At 37.3% G+C, this 25014-nt stretch overlaps 1 pseudogene; it reads right to left on the reverse strand.

Annotated features, from left to right (window-relative positions):
* LOC127674713 (DDB1- and CUL4-associated factor 13-like) overlaps positions 1 to 25014 on the reverse strand; it is a 54666-nt pseudogene that overhangs the window by 29306 nt on the left and 346 nt on the right.

Consider the following 25014-nt stretch of genomic DNA (forward strand, 5'->3'; position numbering starts at 1 on the left):
GACAATGGAAGCCATTATGTAACTTTTAATAGCTGCAGTCACATAAATTTTACATGAATAGTGAGCATTTTAATTATTTATATTTTTCCTAAAGAGATACTTTAAGAAAATACCATGCTTTTTGGAATTCTAAAATTATTTATTCATTATTTATAATTCTTAGCAAGAATGTTCTATGTGTGGATTCTATAATCATATTTATACTACCATAGGAAGAAAATACTGACAGTAGATTTATGTCCTCAAATACCAGACCAAAATATGGTACTGTTGGCAATAAGTGACTATTGTGTAACTGTTATTAAAATAGAGACTTTAGTATTATAAAAGGAAAGGAATGGAAACCTTTACATGAAAAACATACAATGTCAATCTGAGATTTTAATGCATGTTTTAAGTAATTCCTATGGGAACAAAAACTTGGCAGCACAAAGGCCACTGTTTAGAAAAAAAAAAAAAAACTGTTAGAAGGTAGCATCTATCAAGTCAGTTGCCTAATTTGTAATAGGGGACTATAACAAGGAGAAAGTGGGTTATATAGCCCTTAAAACTCTTGATAATGATTTCAAGTAGACCAAATCCCTGGGCTTCCTTCCAATTTTCTATCACAACTACTATCCATAGCAATAATATTATCAACCACAAGAGGAAGCTCCTAATTCTAAACTGTTTAGAAATGTAAATACCACAACATTAAAAAAATGTTGTAAATATTTCAGAAGGATAATGATACTGAGGGTCAGGAACTACCATTAACTAAATTAAGTTGTGTGAAAGTGAGAATCAAAGCAGAAGCAAATGCATTGGCTTAGGCTCCCAGAATAATTAGAACTAAGTATCTAGATTAATTGTCAGTCCAGCTTCAAGTAAGCATCTGGCAAAGTCACATTGCATTTTATAGAGCTAAACAATTATTTTAGTGCTAAAGCAACCCTTGAGACGCCAAGTTGCTCCAAGTCACAGCAATTTCATAAAAAATTGTTGGAACACCAGTCCTGGAACTAACACTTAAATGTTCAGTCTAATGGGATTTATGTGGGCATGTGCCTCCCTTTTTTCTTTGAGGAATAGAACAATATATAAATGACATAGAATAGACATTATCTTACCTAGATGTCATTGTAATAAATGGAAAAGTCCACTTTTCATCTATTTGCCTATCTGGGGAGATATTTAAAATTATTATGAGGGTTTGTAGATATTAATTGAATGAAGTACTTTAAATCACTACCTAAACTAAATCAGAATGCCAGCAAGACAACTATCTCTCTGATTGTCTAGAGAGTAGAGCAGAACGGGCCCAAATTCTATTCCTTGATCTTTACTAGATCTCTCAGTAGGCTTTTCTGGAATGTTTCAGCATAGCTGGTGTTCCTCTGTGCTTCCAGTCATTATTTAAGAGAGAAATCTCACATGGCAGACAGTGGTTCAAATAAATAAACGGTATAACACATGAAGATGGCTGCTATCTTCTGTGAGTGATTGTTGACCTGCTAAAGGGTAGGCTTACAATCAAAAGTATCAAGAATACATAGACACTTTATTTTGTCCATATAGTCAGTAAAGACTAAAAGTTAATAATTAATCTTGGAGTTCTCATAATCTTCCAATTGAGTGTAGAAAATGGAATGTACCATACATAAAAGAAATAAACTATTTCTGAAGGCACTGTATCCCCTTGGTTCTTGTGCACACTTGTTTTTTTCTCAGGATTTCAATGGCAGTATGCCCACAGGAGTTCAAATAGCAGGCCAGCTACAAAGATGCATGCAATCCTTAGGGAAACAGTTGCCTCTAAATGACTAGTCTAGTTTCATCCCAACATTCCTATCATTCTTCCAACTATTAGCAAAACAATCTTTAGTCTTTACTTTCCCATTTGTAAATCAATTCCAAGCTCTCCTTGATCCAAGTAATTTAGCAGCAGTGTACCAAATGTACCAAATGTACATGGGTTCTATTTTCAAATACAGCCCTTCAGTATGGCCACTTATCATGGGCTCACACCCTGCTGTCATCTCAATTGGAACACTCATAGTAAATCCATAAGTGATTTAACCCTTGCTTTTTTCATGAAATAGCACAAGTATTTAAGATAGTAGGCTCTATGGTGACTATACAATATCTCATTAAATGTGATTTTTACTTAAAGGCAATTTCTCAAATGAATAATTTAGAGCCTAGAACCAAGTCACAAAGTAAAAGAAGTATGTTCCTTCCAACTTTACTATATTAGGGTATACACTGATTCAAATGAAAACATAATGGTTGCATCAAGGGAAGAAACAATGGAGATAGAAAGAAGAGCCAAAAACCTGGAAAGAAGTGGAAGTGAAACATGCTTGAGTTTCTAGTAAATTAAATGAAGTTGTATGTGAAAAAGGAATTTTCTAAGAATAATAACTTGCCACTTGTTGACCCATAATGAATTATATTAGTAGCATATGTATGCAGTAGAAACTAAGATTTCATTTCCCAAATTGCTAGAGGATAGTTACTTTTACTGTATTTCTTTATCCATGAGACTGGATGAGTATCAAGGACCAAAGACTGAGTGGAACATTCCTTTTTTTTTTTTTTTTTTTTGAGTATCTTCTTCATTTACATTGCCAATGGCAAAACCTTTCCCAATTTCTCCCATCCCAAAACCCCCCCTCCCCAACCCCTCCTCCCACCCCTGCCTCCATGTATATGCCCCTCTACTCGACACACATTCTCACCTCCCCCCACATCCATTTACCTTTGTTGTAGCCTCTATTGAGCCTTTACCTGACCAAAGACCACTCCTCCCACTGATGCCCAACAAGGCATTCCTCTGCCACATTTTTGGATGGAACCATGTGTACCCCTTGGTTGATGGTTCAGTCCCTGGGAGGGGGTATCTGGGTGTCCGATGTCTTTGTTCTTCCCATGGGGCTATAAAATGGAGCATAACTTGGAAGTAACCAGTAATAAGTAGTCTAATTGGTTTCAAGGCAAGCTCAGCAGGAGGGAAACATGCCTAATACTGTATACCTAGCCAACTCCCCAGCTCTAGTGACACTGTGACCCTTAGAAAAGGACCTAAATCACCTCTTTAATATAACAACACAATTTTTAGATGCACTCTAAATCTTTACCCTTATGCCCACAGATAATTGTAGCTCTCAGTACTGATTAAACAAGCTTCAGTTTGTAGCAGACCATTAAAGAAACCCATAATTGGTTAAAAAAATATAAACAATAGCTGAAAGTGTGATGCTCAACCCTAATAAATGCATCTATAACTCAACCCTTAGACCTAACTACTCAGAAGAGGGAGGTGAAAGATCATAAGAGCTAAAGGACTGGGAAGTCTGTGGTAAGATTGAGTCTGCTAGACATTGCAGGGAAGTTAAACAATCTCAAAAATATGGCTGTCTAAAAAAGACCTGAAGAAGACAACACATCCCAGTGTAAATGGGGAAAATCACAAAGAACCTTACCTCTCAAAAAAGAGCTAGAAACACTTAATGATTGCTCAGCAAAAGAGAATTAGTCTTTCCCATGGATAAGCCTACGAACGGGTTATCTAATACCAAGCAATCATCTCTGAAATAACATATCTGAAAATGACACTAAATAGACTGAGCAGGATGTATTTATACATTTTATTCATATGTATATGAAAAATAAACATCAATGAAAAATATACCCATGAATTTAAGAGATAATATTGGCAAGGGAGGTGGCATATGAGGGGGTTGGTGAGAGATAAAGGTGTGAATGATGTGATTATATTTTAATTAAAGGTAATAAATAGTCATGAAAGTAAAAAGAAAAGAGGGAGTAGAAGAGAGAGTGAAGATAAACCAATGCCTCATTGTATGTGACAAGGAAAGAACACAAAGTGAAGACTCTGGCAATTGGGGCAGTACATAAAGACACTATATCCAGAAACAAAAAAAGAAAAAAAAATGGTATCAAGTGAGATAACTTTGCTGAAAGGATAAATAAGATGATGGTAAGAAATTACTAGTGATGTTAGACTTGTCATTGGCTGATTTTTGTAATAGTTAGGTAAAGTGGTAGGGGTAAAGACCTGGTTGCAGTGTCCTTATGAAAACATGAGCAATGTATATTTAGTCACAGAAATAAAAATCTTACAAGTTTTGCTGCAAAGTACAGAAATAAAATAATCTACTAGCTATAAGAAAAACTTAAAATGTGATTAATCATTGTATTTGATTTTTTATTATATTATAATGGTACAAATGTTAAAGTAGCCCTGTATTGCTGTGAATATTTCTATAGAAAATAGAATATTGAAATGAAAAGTCTGACACATAGTATGTAAGAATCACATAAAATGCCTCTAAATAAATTAGATTTCTATGCTGGAAAGATGGCTCAGTTGTAGGGTAAATACTCTTTTTTCAGAGAACATGGGTTTGGTTCTCAGCAACCATGTAAGGCAGATCACAATTGCCTGTGCCTCAAGCACCAGAGGGGAGTCTTGTGTCTTATTATAGTCTTCACAGGTACCTACATATGCACAACCATGAAAACACACACACACACACACACACACACACACACACACACACACACAATTGGTAGAATAACAGGTCTTTGGAATTCAGGCAAGTTCTCTTCTGATTGATTCAATTTGTTCAAAGAAGAATTCAGAAACTTTGCTATTGTATTAGTTTGGGTTCTCTAGAGTCACAGAACGTATGGATAGTCTTTATATAGTTAGGGAATTTGTCAATGACTTACAGTCTATAGTCCAACTCCCCAACAATGGTCAGTAGCAGCTTGGATGGAAGTCCAAGTATCTAGCAGTTTCTCAGTCCCACGAGGCAAGCAGGCAAGGAAGAGTGAGTAAATCTTCCTTCTTCCAATGTCCTTATGTATCTCCAGCCGAGGGTGTAGCCCAGATTAAAGGCTGTAGGTCTTCAACAGAGTGTGTGGCCCAGATTACAGGCATGTGGGTCTTCAGCAGAGGGTGTGGCCCAGATTAAAGGCATGTGCCTCCATGCCTTTAATCCTAGATGCTCTTGAACTCGCAGATCTCCTTGTTTTAATCTTCTGGAATTCATAGCCACTATGCTTCAAAATCTCCATGCCAAGATCCAGGTCAGAAATTTATATCTCTGAGCCTCCAGATTAGGATCATAGGTGAGCCTTCCAATTCTAGATTGCAGTTTATTCCAGATATAGTCAAGTTGACAACCAGGCATAGCCACAACAGCCATCTAAGTAGGAAATTGTGGCAATGGTTAGAAATTTGAATGCAAAAGAAAAATCCTAAAATTGTAATCTAAAACAACAACAACAAAAAAAGTCAAGTGATCTAAGTATTTCATTGTGAATACTTTCACAAATAAGGGTAAAAGTAGACATTTAGTAACCAGAGCAAGACACAGTATGCTTCTTATGTTGGACTCCATGTAGGGGGACAGTGTTGACTATTTGGTACAGGAAAAAATGGTAATTGAAATTGGTAGCCAATAAAAAGCTTACAAATAGCTGAAAATCCTGGAAAATTTAATGCCACTTAATTATGAGAAAGGAAAACAGTAGTTTTAATACCAATACAAAGTAAAAGTTAATAAAAGTCATATAATCAAATATGCTTAATCATAAAGTTTAAAACGGGAAAATTGGGAAAAATGTGAAATATGCCCATTCTAATCTGAAATTTTAGTTGTTCTTTGATATGACATTCAGTATTATGCTTGCTTATATAATGAGAAATCGAATAAAGATACTTTTTAAATTATTTGACAATGGTCCAATAATGTTAAAAATTTTAAAGAAAAACTACTTAAATCAGCTTAACTGACACCTTAAAAGCAAACATTTTCAAATAATCTTAGAGGTTTGTGTTTACCAAGATGCAGTTTTTGAATCATTTGAATATGAAATACATTCTATACAGTTAAGGGACTCAGCATCTCAATAGCTAAAACTCAAGAATCTATCTTTTGAGTACATACTAATTTCGAAATATTTTGCTCTTCTTAAGGCAATCATATCACCTGAGCTGCCAATCAATCTCTCCTTCTCAGGAAACAGCCAGTCAGCTATTTCCAAGCTTTATGATCGCCAGGGTCAGGAGACATTTATGATGTAGTAGGGGCACAAATGGATTGTTATAGTGTTTGGGATGCACTCATTTTGTTCTGAATTAAGTCTGCATACTGTTCATTTGATAGCTATTTGCTGAAATATCTATGAATACACACAATAATATATAATTAAAAAATTAAACATTTTCCTTAAAAATAAAGTATTAATCACCAATCATATGATCTACTTGAACTCTTATTAATGAATGTAGAGACCTAGACGAATGGATCTAGTACCAGGCTGAGATTCTACTGAAGATTTCTAAACTACATTATTTATTCATTTATCCATCCTTTCATTTATTCTTACAGTTATGTACAGATTATTAACTCCTTAAAGAACATTCAACAAACCCTCACACTTAATAGTTGGAAAACACTGAGGTTAAAGTACAAAATTTTCTATTCTAAGGTCGAATGAGACAGTGAAAAGCCCTAAAGTCAAACTGAAAATATACATGCAGATAATAGTCACTGCAAAAAGCTGTTACTTTTTTTCTGCCATTAGTTCTCCAGTTTTCTAATAGAATCTTTATCTGAGCATATGCCCACCTAAATCGAGACTAAATTTTCTAACTTTCATTATATGACCATTTAACAAAGTTACAGATTGTAGAGTTTCTGTGTAAGTGTGATATCACAGGGCTTGTTTGGACATTCATGCTCAGATCGGAAATTGTCCTGGGATTCAGATTCCCAGGAACCACTCAAGTCTGAGATGGTATAGTATCCCAGTGGAAGGGCATTCTGGGACTTAGTCCCAGGAACCACAAAACTTAGAAGTGAGAAAGTATCCCAATGGAAGGGTATCCAAAGACACGGGGGGGCACAGGAACCACATAGCTGAAATAGAAAGATGTCCCAATGGAAGGGCATCCTGAAACACAGGAGCCCAGGAACCACATGGCTTTGAGAGCAAGCCTCCTCAGCAGAGGCAGTGCAGCTCCCAGGGGAGGTTATCCCCAGCTGAGCTGAGGAGCTGAGGATCTCCAGAGCTCCAGAGCTTCAGCTCTGCTCTGCCTCTTCCTTTCTTCTGTTTTTTCTGTTTAGAGTCACACTAGGTAGCAAATCTCATAAGAGAGATTTTATGAGATTTATTGGAGGGTCCGGGATGTGAACAGATAAATCCAGGATTGGCTGCTTATGTTCCCAAAAAGGAGCAGACAGCAGGGATTTGGACAAAGGACAGCGCTTATGTAGGCATTCCTGTTAGCTTTCTAAGGTGAAAAATTTCCAGGTGGAGGATTGGTAGAATTTCAAATCCTGTGTTAATGAAGTTCAGGGATTAGTGGGTTTACCTGTTTAGGGGGTATTGGTGAAGTTTTGTGCTCAGGGATTCTAGGGGCAGCTCAGGGATTGACAGTGGAAAGTTTAGGAACTGGTGGGTTCCATTATTCAGTGATTGGTGCTTTTTGTTCAGACTTTTCCCTAAAATTAGCATAATCTGGGGATGGCCCTGTTGATGAGCTAGGGATGACCTTTGTGACCATTGCAGAAACTGGAAACTCAGTTATGACAGATAGGGAAGTCTAGGGGAGAGGCCTGGCTGCTGGATCTCCTGGGGGTAGGGGCTGAACACTTTCCTGAACTTGAGAGTTTACAAAGTATATGAAGTTTATGAAGGGAGTCCACTGACAGAGGCTTGAGTGGTGTGAAGAGCCAACAGCTAGTTAATAATGATTCACTCTGAGGAACAGTTGGAGAACTTGCATTATCCTTGATCTCAATAATTACTCTTTGTTGCTGTTGACTTCAATGCATATGTGGTATAGAATTTACAGATCATGATAGTATATGAGTCTTGCCCATGTTTACTTATCAAGGAAATAAAAGTTCTAAACATTTATGCTGCTGGCACCCTGAGGTTCTTTGGTTATTTTTGTTTTTTTGTTTTTTTTGCCTTGTTACTCACAACCAAGCTATTCCTTATCCTCAGAGATGCCAAATAAATATGAACTGAAATGGCCAAAGTTTTAGTGCATGAGACCATGTTGTTGTTGTTGTTGTTGTTGTTCTTCTTCTTCTTCTTCTTCTTGCTTTTTTGAGACATCTTCTTTTAATATATATATATATATATATATATATATATATATATATATATATATATATATTCATTGCAGTTGTCTTCAGACACACCAGAAGAGGGCATCTAATCCCATTAGTGATGGTTGTGAGCCACCATGTGGTTGCATGGTAATTGAGCTCAGTACTTCTGGAAGAGCAGTAAGTGTGCTTAACCTCTGAGCCATCTCTCCAGCCCCGGGGACTACGTTTTTTTACATCAGACCATAACTCTCATTTTGCAAAATCTCCTCAAACTATAAACAATGAATCACTTATTTGTCATTAGTCATCATTTCTGGGCATTGAACATATTCTCTGGATTTGTTAGCAATATTGAATACAGGAAAGGTAAAATTCCTTAATTTAAAAACAGATATTAACCAAGCCCCAAACTTTTAGACAATGTTACTGTGGAAATGGACTTGATGCTGATGATTTAAAGATAGCCTATATTACTATAGGAATGAAATTTGGACAGCTGATAGTGGTTTTTGTATAAAGTTTTAAATAAAAATGTGTCCTTGAATTTTCAGTAGTGTCATTTCTATTTGAAGTATATGACTGGATTCTTAATTTTTTTGTAGTGTTTTTAGCTTTTAGTAGGAAAAGGGTCCATAAATGTGAAATATTAAGCATTACAAAATAAAATCTGGAAAAAGAATACTTGTGCATCTTTTCTGGGCATTATTTAGTAAATTAAAGCTAAAATAGAAAACAATTTTATACAATATAAATCTATCCATGTTACAATATGAAAATATAAGAAGTTGAGAGATATAAGTGCTAATGACTGAATAGAGAGAAATAGCAGTTTGGGAATATGGGATTTTCTTAAAAATTTGGACTTTTGCTATTGTAGGTTTCCTTACAAAATATCTACACATACCACATACACAAGTCATTGCTCCATTAATCTACAACAGTGTGGAGATATGACAGGAAGATTCAGTAATTATCTAGCCTTGTAAGATATGAATTTTTATGTAGATTTTATGTGTATTCATCATATATTGGTTATTAGTCAAGATATCTTGCAGAAACATTGAATTTCAAAATTACCAACACCACCACAACCACCACCACCACCACAACCACCACCACCACCACGACCTCTGTATTAGCTTGAGAAGCAAGGAAGGGAGACAGAACAAATAGGAATGGAGTAGTTTGGCTATAATAAATGTCAATACATCCATAAAGGAATTGGAGCAAAGATTCCCACCCCTATTTTTAAAAATTATTTAATTCAGTAATTATATAGCTATAAAACAACATTTTCTTCCATGTTTTGACATAGTATTGCTATGTATCTCTGGCTAGTCTGGAAACCCTATATAGAGCAGGCTGGCTTTGAATTTACAGAGATGCACCTGCCTCTATCTCCTGAGTGCTAGGCTTAAAGGAATCAACCTCTACGCCTTTTGCTGATTCTGTCCCAGAGGTATGTAGTCTACTATTCAGACTGTTGTATTTAACCAAATCAAGAATGCCACTACTCTTTGCTAATCTTCACACTCCTCAAAAGACAACTTAGTATTCTTCCTAATGGTCCCATTTTTCTTCCCTGCTAGGTCTGGTCCTTATGTCTCATCCGATTTTCTTTCTCATAGAAGTCCTTTTCTTTGGCTCTGATGGAGTGGTTTACTTAATTATTATTTAGAATGTTCTACATTAGTTGAAGCAACTGTCCAATAATTGCACCTGGATGTCCTGTAATCAGCTACTAGAACAGAAAACATCTGAGTCTACATCAATTTCTGAGATGTCAAGATACTGAGAAAGAATGTGCCATCCAGACATTGCACTCTGTTCTACTGGGATTCTGTCAACTATGTATTCTGTTACTACTCTTACACACTAATACACAACACAGATACATTACAATCTTCCTATCCAAAATCTTATCATTATCTTGTGTGACTATTTTTTATGTAAAAGCCAATATAGAAGGTTTTACCTCAATACATTCATTGACACAGAATCTTGTCATCAACCAGATTTTTTCTCTCTTTGTTTCCATTATAGTGCAAATTTATTATTTGTCAACAAGTCTCAACCATCTATCCTTATGGTTCTCAATACTCTCATGTTCTGCCTTTGTTTGTTCATTAATTTTACACAATCTCTTTGTGTTTCATTCTTAATTATTTCAAATGTTCAGATGATGACTAAATATATTATTTTTCTATCTAACCTAGAATATATGATGAAACCTTCCTAAAAAGTTTCAAATTCCAAATTGGCCCACACTTACAGAAATTGTCCAGGTGTTTCCTCAATTTCATCTTTGTGCTTCTTACTTTCCATATTAATGTATCTCCAACTTTGCTGTATCAACTGTATCATTAGCTATGCTTTCCAAAATACTTTGCCTTCTTTTCTCCTCCCATGTTGTGTGATAAATATTTCTCTGTCTAATCCTGAGCCCCGTCCACTGTTTTTCTAGAAAGCAGTCTTTCATATTTCTACCTTTGGCTGATCTCTGATAATTATATGTATTTCTGTATATAATGTATTTATTTGTGGATGACAAATTATTCTATCTCCTTAAAAAATAGTGAGTTATAATGAAGAAAGGATATTGTCTTAGTCAGGGTTTCTATTCCTGCACAAACATCATGACCAAGAAGCAAGTTGGGGAGGAAAGGGTTTATTGAGTTTACACTTCCACGTTCCAGTTCATCACTAAAGGAAGTCAGGACTGGAACTCAAGCAGGTCAGGAAGCAGGAGCTGATGCAGAGGCCATGGAGGGATGTTTCTTACTTGCTTGCTTCTCTTGGCTTGCTCAGCCTGCTCTCTTATAGAATCCAAGAGCAACAGCCCAAAGGTGATACCACCCAAAAGGGGCCCTCCCCACTTGACCACAGGTTGAGAAAATGCCCCACAGCTGGATCTCATGGAGGCACTTCGCCAACTGAAGCTTCTTTCTCTGTGATAACTCCAGTCTGTGTCAAGTTGACACACGAAACTAGCCAGTACAATTGACCCCTTGTCAACTTGACACACAAACACATCACTATTAAGCCTCAACCCTTACTTTCTTATTCATCCCCAAGATCTAAATTACCATAAAAGTACCATAGTCTTTACATATTAAAGGTTCATTCACCTTAAAATGTCCAATATCTTTAAAATTCAAAGTCTTTTAACTGTGGGCTCCACTAAAATACTTTCTTCCTTCAAGAGGGAAACATATCAGGGCACAGTCACAACCAAAAGCAAAATTCAAACTCCAATGGATCAATGTCTGGGATCCAACTCACGATCTTCTGGGCTCCTCCAAGTGCGTGGTTCACTTCTACAGCTCTGCCCTTTGTAGCACACAGCTTGTCTTCTAGGCTCCAGCTGCCTGTACTCCACTGCTGCTGCTGTTCTTGGTGGCTATCGCATGGTACTGGCATCTCCAAAATGCTGCTATCTTCCACTGTAATTAGGCTTCACCAATAGTCTCTCATAGGCTCTCTTCAGGGTGACAAGCCTCTGCTCATATGCATGACCCCTTCAAGTCCTGGGCCATCAACTGCAACTGAGGCTGCACATTCACCAATGGCCTTCTGTGGCCTCTCACTGTGCCAAGAGCCTCAGCTACTCTTCATGACCCCCTTCATGTCTTCAAATCCAGTACCATCTGGGTGACTTACACAGTACCATGTCCAGCCACAGCACAAAATGCAACTGTGACTATCTCTGGAATACACTCTCTGTGCTCTCAGAAAACACTTCCAAGAAGATTTCATCTCAGTGATGCTGGTCTCTTCTTAATCACTGCTAATGTCTTAGCTCCACCTAACCAGCATCAATAGTCCCAGTAACACAAAGGTTTGCTTTAGTGGTTCTGGTATCTTGTTACTCACAGCTGATTCTTCAGCCCCAGCTAACCAAAACCACAGAATCTCCACAATCAAAATATGGCTACTGTAAGAGTCTTTAATCTTCCCTCTGAAATTTCACAAGCCATGCCTCCATCTTTTGCACTGTTCTTAACATTGTCTTCCAAGCTCCTACAGAACTTTCCACCAAGCTCTTAATATTCTAATGGCTTTTCTAGCTCAAAGTTCAAAAGTCCTTCCACAGTCCTCCCCACAACAGGGTCAGGTTGTCACAGGAATATCCCACTATGCTGGTATCAATTTGTCTTAGTCAGGGTTTCTATTCCTGCACAAACATCATGACCAAGAAGCGAGTTGGGGAGAAAAGGTTTTATTGATCTCACACTTCTATGTTGCAGTTCATCACTAAAGAGAGTCAGGACTGGAACTCAAGCTGGTCAGGAAGCAGGAGCTGATGCAGAGGCCATGGAGGGATGTTTCTTACTGGCTTGCTTCCCCTGGCTTGCTCAGCCTGCTCTTTTCTAGAACCCAAGAGCACCAGCCCAAAGGTGATACTACCTACAAGGGGCCCTCCCCACTTGATCACTAATTGAGAAAATGCCCCACAGCTGGATCTCATGGAGGCACTTCCCCAACTGAAGCTCCTTTCTCTGTGATAACTCCAGCCTGTGTCAAGTTGACACACAAACCAGCCAGTACAAGTATTATGCCCAGTTTTCTGAAGAACAACCAGACTGATTTCCAGAGTGATTGTACCAGCTTGCAATCCCACCAGCAGTGGAGGAGTGTTCCTCTTTCTCCACATCCTCATCAACACCTGCTCTCTCCTAGGTTTTTGATCTTAGCCATTCTTACTGGTGTGAGGGTAAAATCTCAGGGTTGTTTTGATTTGCCTTTCCATGATGACTAAGGATGTTGAACATTTCTTTAGGTGCTTATCAGCCATTCGATATTCCTTAGGTGAAAAGTATTTGTTTAACTCTGTACCCCATTTTAATAGGGTTATTTGACTCTGGAGTCTAACTTGATTTCTTTGTATATATTGGATATTAGCCCTCTGCCAGGTGTAGGCTTAGTAAAGATCTTTTCCAAATTTGTTGACTGTCATTTTCTCCTATTGACAGTGTCCTTTGTCTTACAGAAACTTTGTAATTTTATGAGGTCCCACTTGTCAATTATTGATCTTAGAGCATAAGCTTTTGGTGTCGTGTTCAGGAAATTTTTCCCTGTGCCCATGTGTTCAAGGGTCTTCCCCAATTCCTTTTCTATTAGTTTTAGTTTGTCTGGTTTTATATGTAGGTCCTTGATCCACTCTGACTTAGTACAAGGAAATAAGAATGGATCAATTTTCATTCTTCTGCATGCTGACCTCCAGTTGAACCAGCACCATTTGTTGAAAAGGCTATCTTTTTTCCACTGGATGATTTCAGCTCCTTTGTCAAAGATCAAGTGATCACAGGTGTGTGGGTACATTTCTGGGACTTAAATTCTATTCCATTGATCTACCTGCCAGTATCTGTACTAATACCATGCAGTTTTTAACACGGTTGCTCTGTAGTATTGCTTGAAATCCAGGATATTGATTCTTCCAGAAGTTCTTGAACTGTTGAGAATACTTTTACCTATCCTGGGATTTTTGATATTCCAGATGAATTTGAGAATTGCTCTTTATAAATCTATGAAGAATTGAGTTGGTATTTTGATGGGGATGACATTGAATCTGTATATTCCTTTTGGCAAGATGGCCATTTTTACTATATTAATCCTGTCAATCCACGAGCATGGAAGATTTTTTCCATTTTCTGAGGTCTTCTTCGATAGCTTTCTTCAGAGACTTGAAGCTCTTTACATACACATCTTTCACTTTTTGGTTTGAGTCACACTAAGATAATTTACATTGTTTGTGGCTATTGTGAAGGGTGTCATTTTCTTAATTTCTTTTTCAACCTGTTTATCCTTTGAGTATTAGAAGGCTACTGATTTGCTTGAGTTAATTTTGTATCCGGCCACTTTGCTGAAGTTGTTTATCAGCTGTAGGAGTTCTCTGGTGGAGTTTTTTGGGTCGCTTAAGAATACTATCACATCTGATGTAGGATTGGTGAAGATCTTTTCCCAATCTGTTGGTTGCCGATTTGTCCTCTTGATGGTGTCCTTTGCCTTACAGAAACTTTGTAATTTTATGAGGTCCCATTTGTCAATTCTTGCTCTTAGAGCATACGCTATTGGTGTTCTGTTCAGAAACTTTCTCCCTGTACCGATGTCCTCAAGGGTCTTCCCCAGTTTCTTTTCTATTAGCTTCAGAGTGTCTGGCTTTATGTGGAGGTCCTTGATCCATTTGGAGTTGAGCTTAGTACAAGGAGACAAGGATGGATCAATTCACATTCTTCTGCATGCTGACCTCCAGTTGAACCAGCACCATTTGTTGAAAAGGCTATCTTTTTTCCATTGGATGTTTTCAGCCACTTTGTCGAGGATCAAGTGGCCATAGGTGTGTGGGTTCATTTCCGGATCTTCAATCCTGTTCCATTGATCCTCCTGTCTGTCACTGTACCAATACCATGCAGTTTTTAACACTATTGCTCTGTAGTATTGCTTGAGGTCAGGGATACTGATTCCCCCAGATTTTCTTTTGTTGCTGAGAATAGTTTTAGCTATCCTGGGTTTTTTGTTGTTCCAGATGAATTTGATAATTGCTCTTTCTAACTCTGTGAAGAATTGAGTTGGGATTTTGATGGGTATTGCATTGAATCTGTATAGTGCTTTAGGCAAAATGGCCATTTTAACTATATTGATTCTACCTATCCATGAGCATGGGAGGTTTTCCCATTTTTGAGGTCTTCTTCCATTTCCTTCTTCAGAGTCTTGAAGTTCTTGTCATACAGATCCTACATCAGATAGAGGGCTAATATCCAATATATATAAAGAACTCAAGAAGTTAGACTCCAGAAAACAAAACAACCCTATTAAAAAATGGGGTACAGATTTAAACAAAGAATTCTCACCTGAAGAACTTCGGATGGCGGAGAAGCATCTTAAAAAATGCTCAACTTCATTAGTCATTAGGGAAATGCAAATCAAAACAAGCCTAAGATTTCATCTTACACCAGTCAGAATGGCTAAGATTAAAAATTCAGGAGACAGCAGGTGTTGGAGAGGGTGTGGAGAAAGAGGAACACTCCTCCACTGCTGGTGGGGTTGCAAATTGGTACAACCACTCTGGAAATCAGTCTGGCGGTTCCTCCGAAAACTGGGCACCTCACTTCCAGAAGATCCTGCTATACCACTCCTGGGCATATACCCAGAAGACTCCCCACCATGTAATAAGGATACATGTTCTACTATGTTCATAGCAGCCCTATTTATAATTGCCAGATGCTGGAAAGAACCCAGGTATCCCTCAACAGAAGAGTGGATGCAAAAAATGTGGTATATCTACACAATGGAGTACTATTCAGCCATTAGAAACAATGAATTCATGAAATTCTTAGGCAAATGGATGGAGCTAGAGAATATCATACTCAGTGAGGTAACCCAGACTCAAAAGGTGAATCATGGTATGCACTCACTAATAAGTGGATATTAACCTAGAAAACTGGAATACCCAAAACATAATCCACACATCAAATGAGGTACAAGAAGAAAGGAGGAGTGGCCCCTGGTTCTGGAAAGACTCATTGAAACAGTATTCAGCAAAACCAGAACGGGGAAGTGGGAAGGGGTGGATGGGAGGACAGGGGAAGAGAAGGGGGCTTACCGGACTTTCGGGGAGTGGGGGAGCTAGAAAAGGGGAAATCATTTGAAATGTAAATAAATTATATCGAATAAAAAAAATTTAAAAAAAATACTATCACATCATCTGCAAATAGTGATAATTTGACTTCTTCCTTTCCAATTTGTGTCTTTTTGACCTCCCTTTGTTGTCTAATTGCTCTAGGTAGAACTTTATATACAATATAGAATAAATATGGAGAGAGAGGGCAGCCTTGTCTAGTCCTTGATTTTAATGAGATTGCTTCAAGTTTCGCTCCATTTAGTTTGCTATTTGCTACTGGTTTGCTGTATATAGCTTTTATTATGTTTAGGGATGGACCTTGAATTCCTGATCTTTCCAGTACCCTCTCCAGTACAGGATACTGAATTTTATCAAATGCTTTTTTCAGCATCTAGTGAAATGAGCATGTGAGTTTTTTTCTTTGAGTTTATGTAGTGGATTACATTGATGGATTTCTTTATATTGAATCATTCCTGCATCCCTGGGATGAAGCCTACTTAATCATGGCAAATGATCATTTTGATGTGTTCTTGGATTCTGCTGGCAAGAATTTTGTTGAGTATATTTGCATCTATGTTCATAAGGGAAACTGGTCTAAAGATGTCTTTCTTTGTTGGATCTTTGTGTGGTTTCAGTATCAGCAAAATTGTGGCTTCACAGAATGAATTTGGTAGTTTTCCTTATTTTTTCTATCTATTTGGTAGTTTTCTATTTTGTGGAATAGTTGGAAGAGAATTGGTGTTAGGTCTTCTATAAAGGTCTGATAGAATTCTGCACTAAAACCATCTGGTCCTGTGATATTTTTGTTTGAGAGACTGTCAATGATCACTTCTATTCCTTTAGGGGTTATGGGACCATTTAGATAGTCTATCTGATCCTGATTAAACTTTGATATTTGGTATTTGTCTAGGAAATTGACCATTTCATCCAGATTTTCCAGCTGTGTTGAGTATAGGCTTTTGTAGTAGGATCTGATGATCTTTTGAATTTCCTCAGTTTCTGTTGTTATTTCTCCCTTTTCATTTCTGATTTTGTTAATTTGGAAACTGTCTCTATGCCCTTTGGTTAGTCTGCCTAAGGGTTTATCTATCTTGTTGATTTTCTCAAAGAATCAGCTCCTGGTTTTGTTGATTCTTTGTATGGTTCTCTTTGTTTCTACTTGATTGATTTCAGCACTGAATTTGATGATTTCCTGCCTTCTACTCCTCCTGGGTGAATTGGCTTCTTTTTGTTCCAGGGCTTTCAAGTGTGTTGTTAAGCTGTTATTGTACGCTCTCTCCAGCTTCTTTTTGGAGGCACTCAGAGCTATGAGTTTTCCTCTTAGCATTGCTTTCACTGGGTACCATAAATTTGGGTATGTTGTGTCTTCATTTTCATTTTGAATTCTTTCCCTATGTCTTCCATGATCAAGGTATCATTGAGTAGAGCATTGTTCAGTTTCTATGTGTATGTGTGCTCTTTGTTGTTTTTGTTGCTGTTGAAGACCACCCTTAATCCAAAGTGATCTAATAGGAAGCACAGGATTAGTTTGCTCTTCTTATATCTGTTGAGGTCTGTTAGGTGACCAAATATAGGGTCAGCTTTGTAGAAGGTACCATGAGGTGCTGAGAAGAAGGTATATTCTTTTGATTCAGGATGAAATGTTGTATAGATATCTATTAAATACATTTGGTCCAAAACTTCTGTTAGTTTAACTGTGTCTCTTTTTAGTTTTTGTTTCCCTGTTCTATCCATCGAGGAGAGTGGGGTGTTGAAGTTATCCACAATTATTTCGTGGGGTGTGATGTGTGCTTTTAGCTTTAGTAAAGTTTCTTTTATGAATGAGTTTGCCCTTGTATTTGGAGCATAGATGCTCAGAATTAAGAGTTCCTCTTGGTATATTTTTCCTTTGATGAGTACACCAGAGTGTCCTTTTGTGTCTTTTTTGATGACTTTTTGTCAAAAGTCTATTTCATTGGATATTAGAATGACTACTCCAGCATGTTTCCTTGGACCATTTGCTTGGAAAACTTTTCTCCAGCCTTTCAGTCTGAGGTAGTGCTTATCTTTGACACTGAGATGTGTTTCCTGTATGCAACAAAATGTTGGTTCCTGTTTTCATCTATCCAATCTGTTAGTCTATATCTTTTTATTGATGAATTAAATTCATTGATGTTAAGAGATATTAAGGTATAGTTATTGTGGCTTCCTGCTATTTTTGATGTAATTTTTATGTTTGGGTGGTTATCTTCTTTTGGGTTTGTTGAAGGAAGATTAATTTCCTGCTTTTAATGTGTAGTTTCCCTCCTTTTGTTGTTGTTTTCCATTCATTATCATTTGAAGGGCTGGATTTGTGGAAAGATACTGTGTAAATTTGTTTTTGTCATGATATATGTTGGTTTCTCCCTCTATGGTATTGAGAGAACTTCTGGATATAGCAATCTGGGTTGGCATTTGTGTTCTATTAGGGTCTGTATGACATATGCCCAGGCTCTTCTGGCTTTCATAGTCTCTGGAGAGAAGTCCAGTGTAATTCTGATAGGTCTACCTTTATATGTTCCTTGACATTTTCTCTTACTGTTTTTGATATTCTTTCTTTGTTTAGTACATTTGGCATTTTAATTATTATGTGACTGGAGAAATTTCTTTTCTGGTCCTATCTGTTTGGAGTTCTGTAGGCTTCTTCTATGTTCATAGGCATCTCTTTCTTCAGGTTATGAAAGTTTTCTTCTGTAATTTTGTTGAAGACATTTACTGGCCCTTTAAGTTAGAAATCTTTACTCTCATTTATACCTATAATCCTTAGGTTTGGTATTCTCATTTTGTCCTGGATTTTCTGGATGTTTTGGGTCAGGAGCTTTTTGCATTTTTCATTTTCTTTGACTGTGGTATCAATGCTTTCTATGGTATCTTCTGTATCTGAGATTCTCTCTTTTATCTCTTATATTCTTGTTGTTGATGCTTGGATCCATGACTCCCGACATCTTTCCTAAGTTTTCTACGTCCAGGCTTGCTTCCCTTTGTGATTTCTTTATTTTTTTCTACCGCTATTTTTAGGTCCTGGATGGTTTTGTTCAATTCCTTCACCTTGGTTTTTTTCGTTTTTCTTTTTTCTTTTCTTTTCTTTTTTTTAGTTCATTAAGGGATTCTCCCTGTTTACTTGTGTTCTCCTGTATTTTTAAGGAAGTTATTGATGTCCTTCTTGAAGCCCTCTTTCTGTATCATGAGCTGTGATTTTAAATCCAAATTTTGATTTTCTGGTGTTTTGGGATATCCAAGACTTGCTGTTGTGGGAGAATTGCATTTGGATGATGCCATATTGCCTTGATTTCTATTAGTAATGTTCCTATGTTTGCCTGTTGCCATCTGGTGTTAGTTGGATCTGGTGTCACTGGTTGGTGCTTGTCCCCCCTGTGTGCCTGCAAGCCTTTCTCAGCACCCCTGGGTGACTGGCTTTCCCATGACACAGATTGCTGTGGTTCTGCCCAGCTCCTGGGTGCAGTTGGGGTCCAGGGAGACAGATTCCCAAGTGATCTTACACTCAGGTGTTCTCTGTGTTCCTGGCTGTAATGGCCTGCTCAGTTGCAGGAGTGAAGATTGTGGCCTCACCTCTCACTGCAGAACTCCCTGCAGAACAGATGTCCCCAAGCAGACTATGTGCACAGAAGGCTGTGGTGGTGCTGCCCAGTTCCTGAGAGCAGGTGGGGTCCTGGCAGGCCATGTCCCAAGTGGTCTTATAATTGGGTGATCTCTGTGTACCTGGCTGCACCCGTGTGCTGAGTCAGAGGAACAAAGATGGCGGTGGCCTCACATCTATATGTGGGACTCCCTCTATCTGTTGGACTCCCTGTAGGGCAGATGTCCCCTGGCAGGGTAGGTGCACAGGCACCTGTGGTGCTGCCCAGGTCCTGAGTGCAGGTGGAGCCCTGGTGGGCCATGCCCTAAGTGATTTTCTACTCATGTGATCTCTAGGTACATGTCTGTACCTGGCTGCTCAGTCACAGGTGCAAAGATGGCCTAAATGTTTCATTTTTGAAGTCACAAAGTTACATATTACATAATACAATAAAATCAAGAATTATTTATTTATTTGCTAATTTATAGGATCTATGGAATGAATCCCTGTTCTTGCTAGTCTGCTGAATCCAAACATCCTTAAACAATAGGTTCCCTAGTGAAATAATAAGCATGAACATCATGGTACCAACCTACTATATTCTCATTGAATTTTAGTAATGCTCCGCAAGATGAAATCTATACCTGTCACCATTACTAGACCAAGAAGTTGTGGCTAGAAATGCTATAGGCCTAGTTGAGAACTTATTATTATCCTGAAAAATGGACAGGACATTAAAATGACTCCTAATGATGTATTGCTATACTTATGGATTAATGCATCTCCTAAGCATCATCATAGAAACATCTCTTTTAGTAAATGAAAGATAACAGAAAGACTCACGACTGATCAACCTATAGAGACACAGTTAGGTTGGCCGCCTTAAGTGGAATACTTGTATCATGTTCTGCCTCGTAATGCTCAGAGATAATTGAGGCAAAGGGAGTAAAAAGAATTTTAAGAGCCAGAAGTGGTTGGTGACCACAAGGGACATATTGTCTAAACACAAGACAGTTATATATGTATGTGTGTGTGTGTGTGTGTGTGTGTGTGTGTGTGTGTGTGTACACAATATTTGTGACAACATACAGGTCATGTGCAAGCTCAAATTCTGAGCAAAGAAAGGGCATATGAGAACAAATTCCCACTGCTATCTAAGGAACTATTGGCAATGGCTTCTGGGGGAGGGAAAATCGATTTTCTTTAAAAATGTATCTTCTGAGAAGTTGACTATGCTCCATGGAAAGGTCACATATATAAGAATGTATGGATGAGATAAACTGGATTTGTTTGGCTCTAAAAGATAAAGAAGACAATAGGTTGAGTCAGTAGGGAGGTGTGGGTGGATCCAAGAGGTGTTGTAGAGTAAATGTGATCAAAATACATTGTATGGAATTCTCAAAGAATTAATAAATATATTTTAAAAAGAAGGGCAAATGTCATATTTTCTCTCATATGTGGCCAGTAGTTTTACAACTTTAGATATTTGGTTCTAAATGAAACTCAAGAAACTAGTAAGGTTCAATTACTTTATATCCATCTACACTCTGCACATATAAAATAAAATTAGCTAGATTATGCAACTTATTGTGGTTCAGGAAGAATTGAATAAAACCTAACAGTAGAATTTCTGTTAAATAAATATAAATATTAATGAAGGATACATTTGTTTATACTATGAAGGATGGATAAAAAAGGGCAGGAAAAAGTAGTGACTGTAGAAACTAGTGATAAGTAGATATGAGAGAAATTACAATGTCTACTCTAGAAATCACCTAGAAAAGGCTCTTTCCAAATTCTAGACTCTGAAAAGGTGCTCAATGAGGTTATAATTCATTAAAGTACCTTAGCATACTTGGCTTGTAGAGGTAGATCAATAAAATCAAGGTTTTGAAAGTCAGATTAAAGTACTGGCCAAGGCATTTGTTTTGAAATTAATTCATTCTCAAAGTGCAATTTTTCAAGTACCTGATTCAAATGTTTCTAGATTATAGACTAATAGGCAGTATCCTAAATTTTACTCTAAGCTTCTAGAATCACAGTCTTTGTTGACATTCATGAGTTTATTTTAAAACTGCCTAAGTAATCAGAAGCACAGTGAGTCTTGAGAATAACAAAGGGAGGAGGCATTGATGTTTTCTAAACAAGGAAGTGCTATTCTAATGTGTATTTTTCAACTATGGTAACAAAGCAGGGAGACAAAAACAGGATGGAATGTGGGTGGAGACTATACACTAAGAGCACCATTATTTCTAGTGCACTGCACTCTTGATGACACTCTTAGATAGGCATATGGGCATTTATAACTAAGCTTTGTAGTGATTTTGATGCTGATTATGGAATTTAATTTAAAAATTCTGCTATAGAATCAGTCTGGCGGTTTCTCCAAAAACTGGGCACCTCACTTCCAGAAGATCCTGCTATACGACTCCTGGGCATATATCCAGAGGATTCCCCACCATGTAATAAGGATACATGCTCTACTATGTTCATAGCAGCCCTATTTATAATTTCCAGATGCTGGAAAGAACCCAGGTATCCCTCAACAGAAGAGTGGATGCAAAAAAATGTGGTATATCTACACAATGGAGTACAATTCAGCCATTAGAAACAATGAATTCATGAAATTCTTAGGCAAATGGATGGAGCTAGAGAACATCATACTAAGTGAGGTAACCCAGACTCAAAAGGTGAACCATGGTATGCACTCACTAATAAGTGGATATTAACCTAGAAAACTGGAATACCCAAAACATAATCCACACATCAAATGAGGTACAAGAAGAAAGGAGGAGTGGCCCCTTGTTCTGGAAAGACCCAGTGAAGCAGTATTTGGCAAAACCAGAACAGGGAAGTGGGAAGGGGTGGGTGGGAGGACAGGGGGAGAGAAGGGGGCTTACGGGACTTTCAGGGAGTGGGGGGCTAGAAAAGGGGAAATCATTTGAAATGTAAATAAAAAATATATTGAAAAAAAACCATTAAGATGTCTCTGTATAGATAAAAGGAATCCAATATCAATGAATCCTGTTATAAATAAAATCTTAGCAGGTACAGATAGGGACATTCTAGCAGACACATCTTCTTCCCATGGAGAATATGCTTCAGTTCTCTCAGCTCTGCTTACAGCCCCATGGGAAGAACAATGATTTTGGCCACCCAGACACCCCAAGACTCTCAAGGACTGAACCATCAACCAAGGGGCACACCTGTTTCCAGTCAAAAATGTGGCAGAGGAAGGCCTTGTTGGGCATCAGTGGGAGGAATGGTCCTTGGTCAGGTAAAGGCTCAACAGAAGCCCCAACAAAGGGAAACTGAGGAGGGGAGGTGGGAGTGTGTCGGGTGGGGGGGGGCATATACGTGGAGGCAGGAGGAGAGGAGGGGTTGGGGGTCTTTGCGGAGGGGGAAAATTGGGAAATGTTTTACCATGACAATGTAAATGAAGATGAATAAAATAACAAAAAAATTGTGCTATATACTTCAAAGTAGCTTTTATAGTCTTTTCATTAAAACAACTGGGAATGGAAGGCAAAGGGTATAGAAATATATCATTTAAGCATTTTCTATTCCTCTTAAAATATCAATAATATTTCAATAGATAATAACAAACACACATATTTGGAACATCATCTAAGTTAGCCAAAAGGATTTTATGCCAAAATTGGTTACTCACTGCAACAAAATTGTTTCCTGTAGACTAATATTAGAACTAGAGGGAGAGATGCTAATATTTACTTTATTGTGCAGGAAGGAAACTTTTTATTTCCTAATGAGGCCAAAAGTAGACACTTAAAGTTTCTACAACAGGAGAAAGGTAAGCTCCCTATAGGTTGGAATCTTGAGACAAACTGAGGGTTTTCCAATGCATTTCATCTCAGGTAAAATTCATAATTTTTAACATTTTTGAATAAAGAGGTTCTCAAAATCTAAACCTCTAATTCCCTCTTTTAAATTGTGGATAATTTTATAACAAGAAATTATAGACATTAGAAGTGGAATACCAATGCTACCTATCTCTTGTTAATAATTTATACTCCAGGAAAGAAAAAGGTTTGTCTTCCTCCAAAGCAAGTCATTAGTGTATACAAATACTTGTCTATATACCACTTCTTAGGTATGTGACATCAGGTAGACACAATTCTCTCATATATGTACTATTCCTTTTATGTCCATATTGCAGATAAAGTAACTGAGGGACAAAGGTTAAGTAACATTTCTCAGGTCAAAAAGCCTGGAAGAGGTGAAATTAAAATTCAAACAGTGTACGTCTTGAATGTGTACTTATAAATTATTACTGTATTCTACTACATTTCCAGTGGCTTAAATCCAGAACTTTAATCAAATTTGTAAAGTTTCTGCAGCTCAAAATGAGGTTAAGAACATAAGCTTGAGGGAAGAAGATGGAGAAACTAATAAGTACTATAATATGACACATGCTATAATAAAGATTTATGGCAGGTACTGTGTGAGGCAGCACAGGGGGAAAATGCCAAAGTGTCACAGATTGAGTATAGGAGAAAATAGAAACAGAGAGCATAGTTCTTTCAGCACTAAACACACAGATACCATGTTAACAAGTTTCCAAGGACTTTTTGTTTCCTTGTTTTAGATATTGGGCCACTATAAACAGCTAAGTGATTTAATCCTACTCTTCTTAATGCAGTGGCCTTCATAGTCTGCTGTAGTATTATTACAGTTTACCTTGGCAGGTATGTGGTATTGAGGTTTGAGTAAATGGAGCTATCATATTTTAGACTGACCTTAGTATGAAGCTTAACTCTGCCACCAAATCCAGAAGCTTCCCACAATCTAGTCTCAGCACATGTGATTCCTTTATTATTTTTAGGTATGTTATACTTTGGGTCATTGTATATTTACTTGTGCTTGTATTTGTACTTGACATTTGTTTTTGCAATTTCATATGACTCATAGTATAAGTGATTCCACAAAGAGGGAAATGATAACTTCTTTCCCAAGAGTTTGGTTGATCCCCTTTGAAATTTACCCAAGAATCAACATATGGTTTCAATTCAAGGTTTGTCTGTATTTGGTATTTGTGAATGTGTAGCCTTATATAGCTAGTCATGTAGTTAATGAACAGAAATAAACCACATATTCTTGAATGTGGTATCTTAGCAACAGACTATTTCTTCCAATCATGCACATATACAGACAGACTGAGAAGCTATATTTGCTTTAAACTGTTGCTAGCAGAGTTGACATCAGTATGAAAATATAGTTTTATATTGTTTTCCTCATTCTTAAAAATAATAATTCATGCATGATACTCAGTTAAATAATTGTTTCAGGGAAATTATTACTTTGAACTTTACTTAGAAAATATTTTAATGGTTAAATTGACAATATTAAAAATATGATAGATGCTCAAATATGCAATTAATTTGTCATATGTAATGTTTACATGTGCAATTATTATAGATATCATATTTGGATATAATTAATTCATTCAAAAATGTTTAAGCTCACCTTATGATATAGGAAATTACCAAGAAAAGAGAAAAACCTGTGAAATTATTGAGGTTATGAGAGTATTGCCAGCTTGTTTTGATGTGAGGATGTACTCAAAGGTAAAATAACTGAAGGCACAGATAATATAGCATGTGATTAAGTGCAAGCCTGGAAAATCTTAAAGCAAGGTCCAC

The sequence above is a fragment of the Apodemus sylvaticus genome, chromosome X, assembly GCF_947179515.1.
Source record: "Apodemus sylvaticus chromosome X, mApoSyl1.1, whole genome shotgun sequence".
NCBI classification, from domain to species: Eukaryota; Metazoa; Chordata; class Mammalia; order Rodentia; family Muridae; genus Apodemus; species Apodemus sylvaticus.